Source organism: Prunus avium, chromosome 2 (genome assembly GCF_965620075.1).
Source record: "Prunus avium chromosome 2, drPruAviu1.hap1.1, whole genome shotgun sequence".
Classification (NCBI taxonomy): domain Eukaryota; kingdom Viridiplantae; phylum Streptophyta; class Magnoliopsida; order Rosales; family Rosaceae; genus Prunus; species Prunus avium.
In genome coordinates, this window is record NC_142285.1 from 28003249 (window position 1) to 28019121 (window position 15873).

Sequence of the window (15873 nt, forward strand, 5' to 3'; positions counted from 1 at the left end):
TCTTTTCGGCCGGGTAGGCCGATTGAAGGAGTTTTTGGTCCTTCTTCTTTTGGATGCGGGGCGTGCAACCACCAAGCCCCAAATTTGAGTTTGAATGGAATGTGAGTAGATGGATGTATTGCGCTTCTAACTTCTGATCAAACGATTGATCGGCCAAGCAAGGAACCTCCTCTTGGCCTAAGTTCTTTCACTTCCTCGGGCTCGAGGATGGTTAGGTTTCGTACGGATGATTTTGTGATTTTTAGGGTTTTAAGTAAAAATAATGCAATTAAACTAAATGTGCGTATAAACGTAAATCAAAGCGATAAATAAAGCAATAAGTAAATCAAAGCGATAAATAAAGCAAGAACGAAATGAAAGCGATAAGAACGATAAAAATGATAAACTGAAATAAACTTGAAATTAAATTTAATAGAAGTGCGATAACAATAAAAAGCAGAGCGATGAAAATAAACTTGAATTTAAATGACAAAAAAATATAACTTGAACAAGAATTGAAACTAAAACTAGAAAAAGGAGAACTCGCTACACTAAGTGCTTGAAAATAAAATCCTAAGTCTAGGAAAAGAAAAGTGCGAGACTAAAGATAGGATGTTGTGTGTGTTCGTCTTCGTCAAACAAGATTTATATAGGGCACTCGTCAGCCCATGGGCTGGCCATTGAATGGCCAAATGTCAATTCTTCTTAAAATTTCCTTCATTCCAAGGCCCCCTAAATTCGTGGGATTGCATTGATTGAAAATATTCTGACATGCTTGATTCTTCCTTGCTTTGGAACTTTCAGAATTATTATCATACTCCTTGATTTCTTTCCTTGTGAGGTCTCTGTCACGTGCCCATAATCCTTTAGGAAATCCTTGGCTTGAAATTAGTGGTTTAGAACTTGGGCCTTTGATTTCTCTTATATTGCCACCCATATAACATACATCAAATTTCATATATATATATATATATATATAATATTGCACATTTGCATGAGTTCTAAGGCTTCAACCACGTAACATTGACACACTTAGTTGATACCCGTTAATATGTCAATGTTGTGTATCCAAATAGCATTACTCATATATAAGAGACAATTGAAGTTTTGACTTGCAAACCCTTCAGCCCCATTTTGCAGACCACCCAAAGGCTCCAGCCATAACATTCCCTCAATCCGTGCTCTAAATCTCGGCCGCATACTCCGCTTTTATATATATATATAAACAAAAACAAGGAAACTTCCACCTAAATGAAATTCAGGCCAGCCGCATATCTATTTGAATTTATACATATATAAACTCCCACTTAAAAAGCCCTTCTGCCCAACTTGCAAAGAATCCAAACACTTCAGCCGCTCCATTCTGTAGCCCCAAACCAAAACATCCGGCCGCGTATCGAGGACCCCCAGCCCAGCCGCGCCTTTTGCCCAATTTTACACAACGCCCGACTGTATTTTTCCAGCGGGTCCGGTCGCAACAATCCAACAAATTCGGCCGCTCCAGTCCAGCAGATCCGGCCGCTCCCTCGCAAGCCCCGGAACTCCAAAACCCGGTTGTGCCCCAGCTCCATATCCTGGCCGTGCCCAAGCTTCCCTTGGCTGCCCAGTTGCATTTGAAAACCCGGCCGGGCATAATCCAGCCGCACTTCTCAAGCCAAGCTCGAACGCAGCCCGGCCCATTCTCCTAGCCACGTAACCCAGCCGCCACATCCTTAGGTACCGGCCGCAGCACTCCTTCAAGCTCCAAACCCGACTGCCAAGTTTCAATACCCCAAGCTGGTTGTCTCATCAAGTGCTCGGATTGGGTGGATTTTCAACACGCCCAAACAACATGTTGCAGGGGAGAAGTTGTTAAACAATTTGGCGAAGTTTGTAGTGATACAATATAACCAGATACACTACCACTTTAGCATCAATGATGACAGTTAAACAGATACAATATAACCCAGAAGCAAACTACATCGGTTTCCATGGTGTATTGGCCCCAGGAACTTTTTTATGAGTAACCTTTCTAAACTTTGCATATGCATTCATATATAAATAAGTAAATAGATATACATATGCGACACGTTACACAGTAGCCATTTAAAACATTGTATATAATTCTTGTGTAATTTACATTCTGAGTCACATAACTGATTCATCTTTTGTTTTCAGGTTTTCCCCGAAGGCTCGAAATTAGCTCAAGACATGTCAACGCGAATTGAACAACTGAGAGAAGGAAGAATGCTTTTAGCGATGGAAAGGGACTGGTTTCATGAAGACACAACAAGTGATCCTCATACCAGTACTCTCTTAGCCTTGACAACTTTAGTGGTTTATTCCTTGTTAGTGGGGTATCTTCAGCTCTTGCTCTTTTTTTATTCTCTTTGTTCTCCGTTAAAGATAACTGGAACGGGGTAAAGAAATGCATTCATCGAAAGTATCCAATGGAAACGAACAAATCAAATATACTACACAAATGGTGGTTTTGTAATTTCATGGCTAGAAACAGACTAATTTCCAAGTGAGGTGCAATTTGCTCAATGTATACTTGTGTATGTATTTACGAATGCTAAATTTTATTATTACAAAACAAGAGCCAATTCTTCTACTTCAGAAATTTATCAATCTTGGGGCTTATTGGTTCGGTCAAAGCCCCTTAGCGTACATGCACTCTCTTTTTCAGGCAAATCAACTCGGCGAGAATCAACCTTCACTTTGTTTGTGTCGACTATGAGAAACGAAATTTACTGAGATACCAGCATGCTCACACAAGACAAGCACTGATCAGGCTGAAAATGCTCCAGAGAGTTTGAATTATGAAGTCTTCCTTGAATCAGAGGATTGGCGACCTTAAGTCTTAAATAAAAATTTACTTGCTGCCAAAGGTAGTAACGTTCTGTTATGAATTTGCGGCTACTCTTCAGGGTGTGCTAGCCACATGGTTTAGTAAGTCAAGGCCGAGGCTTATAAAAACTTATTGTACCCGCTTTATATGAATTTGTCATAACGCATGCAACACGCTTGAAAGAATATTCAATTTGAATTTGTCACCTGTCATATTCTAGCTATATCACCATTCACAAAGTCTTGGTCAACCTATTCATGTTGCTTTCTGGAATTTCCTAAGAACTGGAGTTTCTTATATCTTGCAGTCTTGATAGTGATAGTTTTCCTCCTTATACAGCATTTTCTTTAACTAATATAAATTAATGTTCTCGGGCGAGCTAGCGCTAATTAATTAACATATGAAGAAGCATTATATATATGCAGGATGATACTGATCAGGTGTTAAACCAAACAATAGAGAAGCAGAAATTAAGTTGGTCTCTTGTGTATATGGAGTTTCAAGGGAAGAAGCAAACGATCCTCTGCCTGTCCTTTGTAACCTTATTTAGCCTTCTAGATCTCTGCAGTCCCAATATTGTTGTGGAAGAGGTTCATGTTGGTGTGATTCTTGATATGGGGTCAAGGGAAGGAAAGATTATTCTCAGCTGCATTTCAACAGCCCTGTCTGATTTCTACCATCTGCATAATAACTACAGCACAAGAGTAATTCTGCACACCAGAGATTCCAAAGGAAAACCTCTACATGCTCTGTCAGCTGGTAAGCCACATATTAATATTTTTAGTTTTTGTACTATAAAATTAATTTTCTTTCTAGACTTTGTTATAATGATTATAATAATAAAAAATTATAAGAAACTATCATTATATAATTTTATCTTAAACTCTAGTCGCGGTCTTCAACCAAATGCAGCTCTAAATCTTTTGGATAAGATCAAAGTGGAAGCAATAATTGGTGCACAAACAAGAATGGAAGCAAACCTATTGGCAGAGTTAGGAGAAGAAGCTAAAGTCCCTGTATTGTCACTTTCTGGACTTCGTACTAGTCCTTTCGGTGCTCCTGGCGAATATCCCTTCTTTGTTGAGATCACACAAGATGAAACTTCTCAAGTTACGGCAATCAGTGGCCTTATTGAAATGTTCAAATGGAGGGATGTCATCCTTCTATATGAGAACACTGATTATGGGTTAGACATCATTCCATTTTTTATCAACTCCTTTGAAGAAGCAAATGTGACTATTGTATATAAAAGTTGCATTGCTGCCTCCTCAGCAGATGAACAGATCATTGAAGAGCTCCACAACCTCAAGAAGTTGAAGACGACAGTATTTGTGGTGCATATATTACATTTTCCTGTTTCTCGCCTGTTCTTGAATGCAAAAAAGTTAGGCCTACTGAGTGAAGGGTATGCTTGGATTATGACATCAACAAGCATGAATTTCTTGCATTCTTCCATGGACTCATCCGAAATTGAGTCAACGCAAGGAGTGCTCGGTTTAAAGTCTTATACTCCAGCATCAACCTGCCTCCACAATCTTACTTCAAGATTGAGGAGGATATTTTACATGCAGGATCCTAACATAGAAGTAAGTGCGGTAACCCCAGATGGAATTTGGGCATATGATGCAACTTGGGCTCTAGCTGAAGCAGTTGAGAGGACCTGGACTTCTACAGGATTGAACCTAGTGAATTTAAACAATATTACATCCTCCAAACATGGACTTCTGCTTCTTCAAGAGATATTGCAAACAAGGTTTAAGGGTTTAAGCGGTGAAGAAATTCAATATCCAAATGGGAAGCTAGTTTCAAGTGCATTTTAGATTGTGAATGTCATAGGAAAAGGGGAAAGAAGGGTTGGATTTTGGCCATGTGAAGAAAAACACACAAGAGATTCCTACCCACTTAATAACAGAAGAAATTTACTTTCCACCAACGATCTTGAAACAATCATATGGCCTGGAGGATCATCAACCATCCCAAGAGGTTCAAAGATGCAATTGAGTACTAGTTCTGAAATAAAACTAAGAATTGGTGTTCCAGTGAAAAAAGGGTTCTTCGAACTTGTGCATATGAACCATGATATTCAAACCAATCGAACATATTTCACAGGCTTCTGCATAGACGTATTCAAGTCTGCAATTAGCGCATTGCCCTATGAAGTAAATTATGAGTTTGTTCCATTTGCGATTGGCATTAATGGAAGTTACAATGATCTTGTTCACCAAGTTGTTCTCCAGGTATGCTTAATTTGAAATTAAAAATTTATATCAGGTGGAATATAAATATTATGTTGGATAAATACGTCTGTAATTGTATGCTAGTAACTTGTAATGCAAAATAGATTTGCATCTCATTATATTACATTTAATGATTTAATCTTTCTAATTTTTAATTTTTCGTTTTCCTGCCACACACTTTTACATATTGGGGAATGTATATTAACTAGACATTCGATGCTGTTGTTGGGGATACCACGATCATATCGGAGAGATCTCAGTATGTTGATTTTACAATACCATATACAGACTTAGGTGTGGGGATGCTAGTATCAAATGAAAATGAAGACATGTGGATTTTCTTGAAACCTCTTTCGGCAGATCTGTGGATCACTATCGTTGAGGAGGTTCCATACATTAAGATCTTCCTTGCACACTATCCTACTGGCTACTCCATGATTAAAACCAAATCTAGCACCAATGGTTTTGGCTTTGTGAGTAACCTCCCTTAAATTAAGTTATGCATCAATCATATGTTGTATTTCCGCTAAAACTAGCAAGATTAAGCATGATATTTTGGCCACATAACATCTTAACATTTATAGTTTCTGTAGTTTTTTATGATTTTCCAATTTGATCCTTGTTTTTCTGATTCTGACAATTAAGTGCATGTACTTTACTTAAGCTTAAATCAAATCTAATATGTTACATGTCAGATGTGGCTAGATGGAAAATTGACGTGCAAAGAGCATGCATGCTAGGGTTAAACCGATAATTTAGGTCGGTCGGAAATGGCATGCACATGCTAAGCACATTATCTTTATGATTATGTCCATCCATTTAATTACACATATGCATTGCAAATCAAAACTATATGGAGAAAAGCAGAAAATCAGAAAGTAAGCACATTATCTTTATGATTATGTATTGCTGATTACTTCGTTGTTCATCTTTTTTTGTATATGTAGGTTTTCCCTAAAGGTTCGAAATTGGTCCATGATATGTCAATGCAAATTCAACAAATGAGAGAAGAGGGAAAGCTTATAGAGATGGAGAAGATCTGGTTTCATAAGGGAACAATTCTCATGTTTGACAACACAACGAGTGATCCCAATACTCTAAACTTCCATACCTTTCATGGTTTATTTCTCGTTATTGGGGTTTCTTTAGCTCTTGCTCTTTTCATATTCATAATATTCCCACTCAAAGAAAAATGATATGCCATGAAGAAATTCAGATTTAGATATCGGGTTCGAGAAAAGCTGCAGCGTGTAAGGAAGTTCTTCTCTCACAAAGTTTCCAATGAAAACGAAGAAAACCAGTAGACAGATATTGCATGAAGCTAAGTATTAAGGTATGTAGAACTAGATATTGCTCCCCATTCTAGTCGCTGAGGTTGTACTGGAGCTGTGTGAAATCGTGATTTTGCAATGCTAAGGTTGTGTTTTATTAAGTGTATATTGTACAAACAGATAAAGTCACTTTAAGCAACATACTCGCTTCTCTTTTGTTACGCATAGGAGTGACATGCAGTTTATTCTTTAATCTCTTGTTTTCCGAAATCAAAACCTATATTATTGACATAATAATCAAAAGCAATAATGGAAAAGATTTATACATAACCCAAGCAAGTACTATGTCGTCTATGAGATTTTGGGAGACTGGTGCGAAATTAAAAAGGTAATCGTCTTTAAATCCCAAATTTATATTAGACACTAATGTAGATTGGTGAAGATCACCTGTGATTAAAAGTTGGAGCAACCCATGCATTATTCTTATTGTCTTATATCCGAATATGAATAATAACCCAGGATCTGTCATGCCTCTTGTCAAAGACAAGAAGAATATCTTCTATCAATCTCCCTATAAAGGGCACTATAGTAATTCCAAAGGTACAGCTATCGTAATCAATAAGGGGTGCATCCACCAAAACATGGTATCCTAATCTTGTTTTAAACTATTCAATGCAATTTTGCTTATATATATATATATATATATCCAAGAGAATCTGTGGACACCAAGGTATTAAATATCGATAATATCCCCGATATTATCCCGATAATATCTGATTTTTGGGGATCCAATATTTTAACAACTAACCATAGTGTTATCGTCAATATATCGAGATATTATCGATAATATCCCGATAATATCCCGATACGAAACCCAAAAATATTTATATACATGGTATTTGTGAAAACCATTTTACTCCTTCAACACCTTAACCACCATATCACTTATGTTTTTGTGAAAATACTAAAATATTTATATATATACATGGTTTTGTTTTGAATTCTTTTTGCAAGAAACAAATTTTCACATGAGATGAGTAGTAACTATGGTTGTACTCATAACCAACCATTTCCCTACCCTTCATATCCCATTCCTGTTGGGATGGAATCAAGCGACTCATGGAAAGAATCCGAGACTCAATCTTCAAATGATTTTGCTTATGGACAACGTCAACTAATCTCGGATCCATATGGATGGCATGTTAACAATTACATGCAAAACTATTTTGGGGATTTATCATTTGATGACTACTCTTCAAAATATACTTACTCTACACATAGAGATGATGAAGATAGTGAAAATTTTGAACCTCATAGGAACTCTATGTGGTACTAAGTCACTCATGTATCTTACCATGCAATGTATAAAGTGTAAAATATTATAGTAATTCATTATATATAAATGATTATGGTGTGTTTAATCTTCTTTCATTAATTACTACATATTTTCTACACTTACAGTGTTTGCCAGCTCGCCATATAATCAACTTAAATCAGTTAAATCCATCATGCAATGCATTTCCTTCCAATTTTTTGTGATAAACTAATAGATAATTGACTATATAAACATCCTGCAAAGTTTCAATAAAAATTTCCAAGTTTTTCTTACAATTTCCGTGGTTTTTATTCAATTTTTTCCGATACCGATAATATCCCGATATTTCCTGCGATATTTCCGTATTTTTTGACTTCCGATATTTCCGATACCTCCGATATTTAAGACCTTGGTGGACACTGAGAATATTGCGCGCTTGTTGTCAGCCTAACTCATATACTCTCTATTAATCAGTCTATTAAAACAATCTTGGTGCCAAGAAAAATTTCAGACCAAAAATATGCAACAAACATTGAAAGGCAAAGCAGAAGATCATCAGAAAGAAAAGGCAGAATTGGAAATATGGGATTTGTGGCAGCCCCTACGAATTGGTCACATTCAGTCATCTGATTGAACGATATCTATTGGAATAGCCACTCTAGGAGGATCAAGGCGGTTCATCACCAATCTCTCTCATCATCCATCATCAGAGATGGTCTCCGTGAAGGACGGAATTAGGAGTTTTTCAACGGATTGGCTAGCTATATTTATTAGCTAAAAGTCTAATGATCATTTTTTTATACTTACAATTTCTAGTCTTTGTAGAAATGAAACACTAAATCATATAAACCATGTTAGTTTATAGCTAAATTGACTAATTTTCAATAATTAAAAAAAATTCTTTCAATACAGACGAAATTGGAGAGGAAAAATTGAACCTTAGACAAGGGTAAATGGTCTTAATTATTTGAGCTACAAGCTCCTTGGAATTTCCAATAAGCTTTAACTTAAGTGAATTTGTGGCTTGAGTGAATTTATACAAGGGAGGGCAAAGGGTCATCATCTTCTTCCACGTGGGTGGCTTGAGTGAATTTGTGGGCATTATAGGAAGATTTGGAAGAGGAGGGTTGTGTTGGGAGGAAGAAATGACATGACCAAAAAAATTTAAAGAAGAAGAAGATATGCATATGACTCAGCAAGTTGTAGGCACAGTCAGTTCCCACATGAAGCATTTGAAACCAAACAGTTTTTGTTATCAATTCAAATCACTCAAGTTTTTTATATCATCTTAATCATGTCCAACTCCTAGTTGAGATTTAAATAACAGAGTTTGGCTTTTGGGGAAGAAGAAGAATATGAAAAGTTGCAGAGAAGAATAGAGTCGTTGTGAGAGAGAGAGTTTGTTACTGAGCACTAATCATTGCAATGCACACACTCCCACACTGATTCATTCCAACGTAAAGATCCTATTACAATGCAAGAGGAATGAAATCCAGCCGTACAATAGTGTCAGCAATATGGCTGGGCACTTGGCACAAAACTGAGATATATGAGTCTTACAATATGTGATTGTATCTAAGCCCTACACTTGTCTAGCTAAAAAGATTAAACCAGGAAATAATTTACACTTCAACATTCCCTTCTAAATTGTTACCTGGTTTAACCCCTAGTAGCCCTCTCAAATAGTTGAATCGATCCTTTGGTAGTGCTTTTATGAATATATCAGCTATTTGCTCCTCATACTTGCAATATCTCAAGTCTATAACTCCTTCTTGCAAAGCTTCACGAATGAAATGATACCTGCGATTGATGTGCTTTGTCTTTTGATGGAATACAGGATTTCTTGTGATTGCAATGGCAGAGGTATTATCTACCATCAGTGGTGTTGCCTCTGTCTGTAGCTCTCCAAAATCCCCAAGCACAAACCTCAACCATATAGCCTGAGTAGTTGCTTCACTTGCACTCACATATTCTGCTTCTGCTGTGGAAAGAGCTACACTATGCTGCTTGATTGATGCCCAAGAAAACACACCACTGCCGAAGGAGAAAGCATAGCCATAGGTGCTTTTAATGTCATCTTGGCTTCCACTCCAATCATTATCACAATATCCTATTAATATAGCCTCATTTCCCTTCTGATATTCAATACCATAGTCTATTGTCCCTTGTATGTACCTGAAGACCCTTTTGGTTGTCCCATAGTGTTTCTTGGTAGGACTGTGCATAAACCTTGCCAATAAGCTAGCTGCAAACATTATGTCTGGCCTTGTGGCAGTTAGATACAACAGACTTCCCACAATTTGTCTATATTGATTTGTTGTGAATTGAGAACAAACTCAAACTCACCCTCCCCTAATGATCTTGTTGTTGATGGACTTTGTGACACACACAAGGATGGATGAATCACACACACACACTTGAGAAACCAACCAAGCACAAAGTGACACAAGAATTTATAGAGGTTCAGCAATTGCCTACATTCTCTTGGTGATCCCCTTGAGAAATTCACTAATGAAAGAATAAGTTACAACTTTGGTTTACAAAGAAACCCCCTTAGAACTCTATTCTCTCCCAAGCTCTCTTTTCTCTCTCACCCCTTGCTCAACACTTTGATGCACTTGTGAACACTCTCACACACTTGGTGTTTCCCTCCTTTGGTGTTTCCCTCCTTTGGTGTCTAGACACTCAAGACCCAACTCAGCTCACTCTTGAACTGATTGCCCTCTCTCTCTTCCTCCCTTGGTTAGTTCAACCTCTTGGACACAATAGCTCCAGCTACTTGACCACTCCTTGAGATTAACCACACACTTATGTTGTCTTGCATCTTCTTTTCCTTTTGTAGGCAGACCTTTGGACTTACTAGAGGACTACAATTACTCCTTCACGTTCTTGCTTTCAGCTACCCACCTAAACACAAGGTTAGGCAAACCAGAAAACAAGCCATAAAGTATGCACCCTTTGTCCCCTTGTCTCCCACCTAGAAAACCCTTTGGTACAAGACAACAAACAACATTTAAATGGTGTTCCAGCTTCTAAGGCACGTTGCCAAACTTCCTAGAACCCATAAAACTCTTCGGAGGCACTTGGAGTTAGGTAGGGAACAAGCACATGTGAAGAGAATCCTGAAAACGCGTGGAAAAATCGAAACAGCACTGCATGCGACCGGTCGCAGATACATTTTGGATACCTTGAGACCGGCCGCTTCCTGCGAATTCTCCAAACTTCGACTCTGTGCAAAAACGACCGGTCGCTTTTCCCTTGCGACCGGTCGCCTCCTCCTTCACTTGCGCATTAATTTTGAGCCAATTTTACAACATGATTCTCATCTGCAAGTTCACTACCATCATCTCCGCATAATTTATCACTTGTCACCAGAGGGATACTGACAGGCTTACATTGCTTTAACCCAAACTTGCTTAGTAGTGCCAATGCATACTTCTTTTGGCTGATGAAAATGCATTTTTCAGTTTGAACCACAGTCATTCCCAGAAAATGATATAGAAGCCCCAGATTAGTCATTTCATACCTTCTCATCATCTCTGATTTGAAGTCAGCAATCAGTTCCTCACTACTTCCTGTATACACTATGTCATCAACATAGATTTATACAATCAATGTTCCAGAATTTTCCTTGGTCTTGCAATACAAGGTTGCCTCACTTGTGCTTCTGATATACCCACAACTAAGAAGGTATGCATTTATTTCTTCATACTAGGCCCTTGGTGCCTGTTTTAAACCATATAGGGCTTTCTTTAGCTTGTAAACTTTGTCCTCATAGTTTTTAACCACAAAGCCATCGGGCTGGTCTACATACACCTCTTCCTTAAGCACCCCATTTAGGAAAGCATATTTGACATCTAACTGATATAACTTCCAACCCTTTTGAGCTGCCAAAGCTATGAGAGTCCTGATAGTGTCTAATCTAGCCACAGGAGCAAATGTTTCATTGAAATCGATTCCAGGCTTTTGTGCATAGCCCTTGACCACCAACCTAGCTTTGTGTTTCTGTATTGAACCATCAAGATTCAACTTGGTTTTATAAACCCATTTAACACCTATCACAGGCTTCTCAATGTCTGTCCACTAGTTCCCATGTCTTATTCTTCTCAATCATCTCCATCTCAACTTCCATTGCTTGTTGCCAAGCTTTGTCTTTGGAAGCTTTCTGGCTCAATGATGCTCATATTGCATCTAGCATAGATCTCAGTTATATCTCTGAGCTTCACTGGTGTAAAATTTGGTGATACATTTTGTGAGCCAGCACTATGTGAACCTGTGATCATCTCAGTTGAACCAGAGTCATTTTCAATTTGAGTTTCTGGTGTAGATGGAGTTGTGACTTCGTATTCCTCTTCAGTGATACTAGGATTGTCGTCGAAACTCATAGGAACTAAGACATCCTCAACATTCTGCTTGTCCCAATCCCATAATAAACCACACTTTTGGCAACAGTAATCTTATTAGTCTGCAGATTGTACACTCTATAGCCCTTTTCACATTTGCCATAACCAACAAAGATACACTTGACAATTGAATCCTCCAGTTTAGATCTCAACTGACTACGCACATGACTAAAGCAAATAGAGCCAAACACCCTCAAGTGTTTAATTCCAGGCTTTCTACCACTAAAAGCTTCAAATGGAGTTGAATTATCTAAAGCTTTTGTGGGATATCTATTTTGAATGTAGACAGCTGTATTCAATGCCTCTCCCCATAACTTGTATGGTAGTTTCTTATCATGTATCATTGCCTTACTCATCTTTACAATAGTCCTGTTCTTTCTCTCAGCAACCCCGTTTTGCTGAGGTGAATAAGCCACAGTTAGCTGCCTTTCCATGCCTATATCTTCACAAAACTTCAGAAATTCAGTGGAGGTATACTCTCCACCTCTATCACTTCTAAGCTTCTTGATCTTGTAACCACTTTGCAACTCCACCATAGCCTTAAACTTCTTGAAAATGTTGAACACTTCTGACTTGTACTGCTTGAAATACACCCAACACATTTTGGTGCAATCATCAATAAAGGTAAAAAAATATCGGTTTCCACCTATAGTTGTAGACTGCATTGGTCCATAGACATCCGAGTGAATAAGCTCCAGTGGCACACTTGCTTTCCAAGTCTTCTCATTACCAAAAAATTCTCTATATGCTTTCCCCATTGCACATCCTTTGGCAAATTCTCTCTGCATCCCCAATTTCTGGCAGTTCATACACCATCTCCTTTTGTTGTAACAACTTCAAGCTTTGAAGATTGAGGTGGCCAAACCTCTTGTGCCAACACCAAGTAATGTCTTCAGTGGTTGTTTTCATAGCTACAGAGTTCATGTATTTAAGTGAAAGTGGGAAACATCTATTCCCTGTCATTGGAACTCTAGCAACAAGATGATCCATTGATATATCATCAAATATGTCCACCAATGAATTTCCAAACAACAGGAAATATCCGTGCTCAACCATCTGGCCAACACTAAGCAGATTTTCATCAATACCTGGTACAAGCATAACTTCCTTGATGTGCCTAGGCCCATATTTAGTGGCAATCACTAAGGTACCTTTACTAGTGGCTTGAACTAGTTCTCATGTGCCCATTTTTACCTTTGCAGTGACATTAGTATCAAAATTGATTAGAAGGGATTCATGTGAAGTCATGTGATTGCTACACGCACTATATCCACATACCACACATCATTGTTTTTCACTACAGAGGCAGCATGGCATGCATAAAACATCGTTCCTTCTTCCTCCATATGAGTTGCATAGTTAGTTGTTTGAGCTGGTTTTCCTCTGCAATCCTTTGCCAAGTGACCAAATTTCACATTTGTAGCATTTGGGCTTGCCTTTGAACCAACAAGCACCATAGTGAAGCTTGTCACATGTCTTGCAAAGATCCTTGGCCCCTTCATTCTTGTTTTCAAGCTTCGCATCCCATTTCTTCCCTTTTTGTGATTTCCAGCTCTTCTTAGACTTTGAACTTCCACCTTGTCATGTGTTTGATTGTTCTCTGGGACTTACGCTTAGGCTAGAGAATGCCTTTTCTGGCATTTTCTCAGTGTGTCTTTGCAATCGTTGTTCATGGGATTTCAAGGAGCCAATGACCTCCTGAACCCCCTATAGACTTTGTATCCTTTGTTTCCTCTATCACTTCAGCAATAGAATCATACTCTCTGGACAAACTAATCAAAAAGCTTCTGAACAATCCTTTGATTAGTAATCTTCTCACCATATGCCTTCATTTGATTTACTAACTCAAGCAATTTTGTTATATATCCAGATAAGGATTCATTGTCATGCATACGAGTGTAATCAAATTCCCTTCTAAGTAAGTAGGTTAACAGATCTTACCTTCTTATCTCCTCTAAATTCTTGCTGCAAAACTTCCCAAGCTGCTTTGGCCGACTCTTTCAATGCGATTCTGGGAAAGATATCATCAGAAACTGCATTTTGAATCAGTCCCAGTGCCTTAGCATCCTTTGCAACATTTTCTTCTAGTGCGAGCTTTTGAGCAGCAGTTAGAGCACCATCGCCTTCCTCCTTCATAGGTTGTTCATACCCATGTTCAACCATATCCCAAAGCTTGTGCGATTTGAAAATCGTGCACATTTTGATCCTCCAGAAATCATAGTTGCTTCCATTGAAAATGGGAGCACATAGCTCTCCCATTCCAGATCTAGCCATGTGAGACTAAACGCACGAGATAGGGATTATCTTCGTTGGATCTCTACAATTTCACAACGCCCAAATTCATATTCGAACTTGCGCTCTCGATACCATGTTGAGATTTCAATAACAGAGTTTAGCTTTTGGGGAAGAAGAAGAATATGAAAAGTTGCAGAGAAGAATAGAGTCGTTGTGAGAGAGAGGGTTTGTTATTGAGCACTAATCATTGCAATGCACACACTCCCACACTGATTCATTCCAAAAGATCCTATTGCAATGCAAAAGGAATGAAATCCAGCCGTACAATAGTGTCAGCAATATGAGCTGGACACTTGGCACAAAACTGAGACATATGAGTCTTACAATATGTGATTGTATCTAAGCCCTACACTTGTCTAGCCAAAAAGATTAAACCAGGAAATAATTTACACTTCAACAACTGCTTCAAAACATCCAACATAGAGGGTCGGGCTCCTGCGTACCTCTTGAGGATGCTAGGGAGGCGTACTGTCCTTTAATAGATGGGTCCATAAACTGCTTGAGCTTCGACTTCTGAAAAATTTGCAACACCAAAAGGATCAATTCTTTTATTCTTCAAACCCTTAAACCTAATACTTTATACCCACCTGATTGCGAGGATTGTCATGGTTGGCCTTTAAATACTCAAATGTAGCAATTGGACCGCTGCCTTCAAGATTGTCTACATCCATACATCTCAGCTCTCGTTAGCGTCCGGCTGGTCATTAACTGGAGCAGCACAACATCCATCCCTTATATGTCTCCCTCAGGAGACTATTGAACTGTAAAATATTATAAAATAATTAAAATTCCATTATAGTGCATGCATATAGATATTAATTTGAAAATAAACATAAATTACTTACCAGTACTAGCGTTGGATAAACTTTTAAATTACTTACCAGCACTCAATAGTAAAAAAAAACCTTTGCGCCACCAACTTTTGCGCGACGAAAAAATATTTGTCGCGCAAAGTAAAGCCAAAACTTCATCACTAAAAGTCTTACACAACTAAATTTTGCGCAACGAAACACAATCGTCGCCCAAAGTCACTTTGCGCGACTAAATTTTGCGCAATGAAACACAATCGTCGCCCAAAGTCACTTTGCGCGACAAATCTTGGCGCGACGACAAAACATTGTCGCGTAGAGTCTTTACAAAAATAAATAAAAGTAAAAAATTATTTTTTAAAATCTTTGCATGACTTTGTGCGACCAATTACTAAACTTCGTTGCACAAAGTATTGCGCTACCAAGAGTGGTTCGTCGCGCAAAGTCGTTACAAAAATAAATAAAATAAAAAAATTATTTTTTAAAATCTTTGCATGGCTTTGCGCAACCAATCACTAAACTTCGTTGCACAAAGTTTTGCGCTACCAAGTATGATTCGTCGCGCAAAGTCTTTACAAAAATAAATAAAATAAATAAATTATTTTTAAAAATCTTTGCATGACGTAATCCAAATATTTCGTCGCCTAAACCAATTTATTTTTGTTTTTTATTTTGTATGCATAACACTTAAGAAATTAACGGTATATATATTTATTAAGTACCTTTAAATTTAT

General features: G+C 38.0%; 2 pseudogenes across 1 annotated transcript; one reads left to right on the forward strand and one right to left on the reverse strand.

The window, feature by feature from the left end:
* Positions 1-1084: 1084 nt before the first annotated feature.
* Positions 1085-6538, forward strand: LOC148296777 (glutamate receptor 1.3-like; annotated as a pseudogene). Its single transcript, XR_015833820.1, has 6 exons — positions 1085-1981; positions 2137-2910; positions 3235-3568; positions 3722-5046; positions 5256-5519; positions 5994-6538. The product of XR_015833820.1 is annotated as a glutamate receptor 1.3-like (transcript).
* Positions 6539-9254: 2716 nt separating this feature from the next.
* Positions 9255-9887, reverse strand: LOC148296778 (secreted RxLR effector protein 161 pseudogene; annotated as a pseudogene).
* Positions 9888-15873: the final 5986 nt, after the last annotated feature.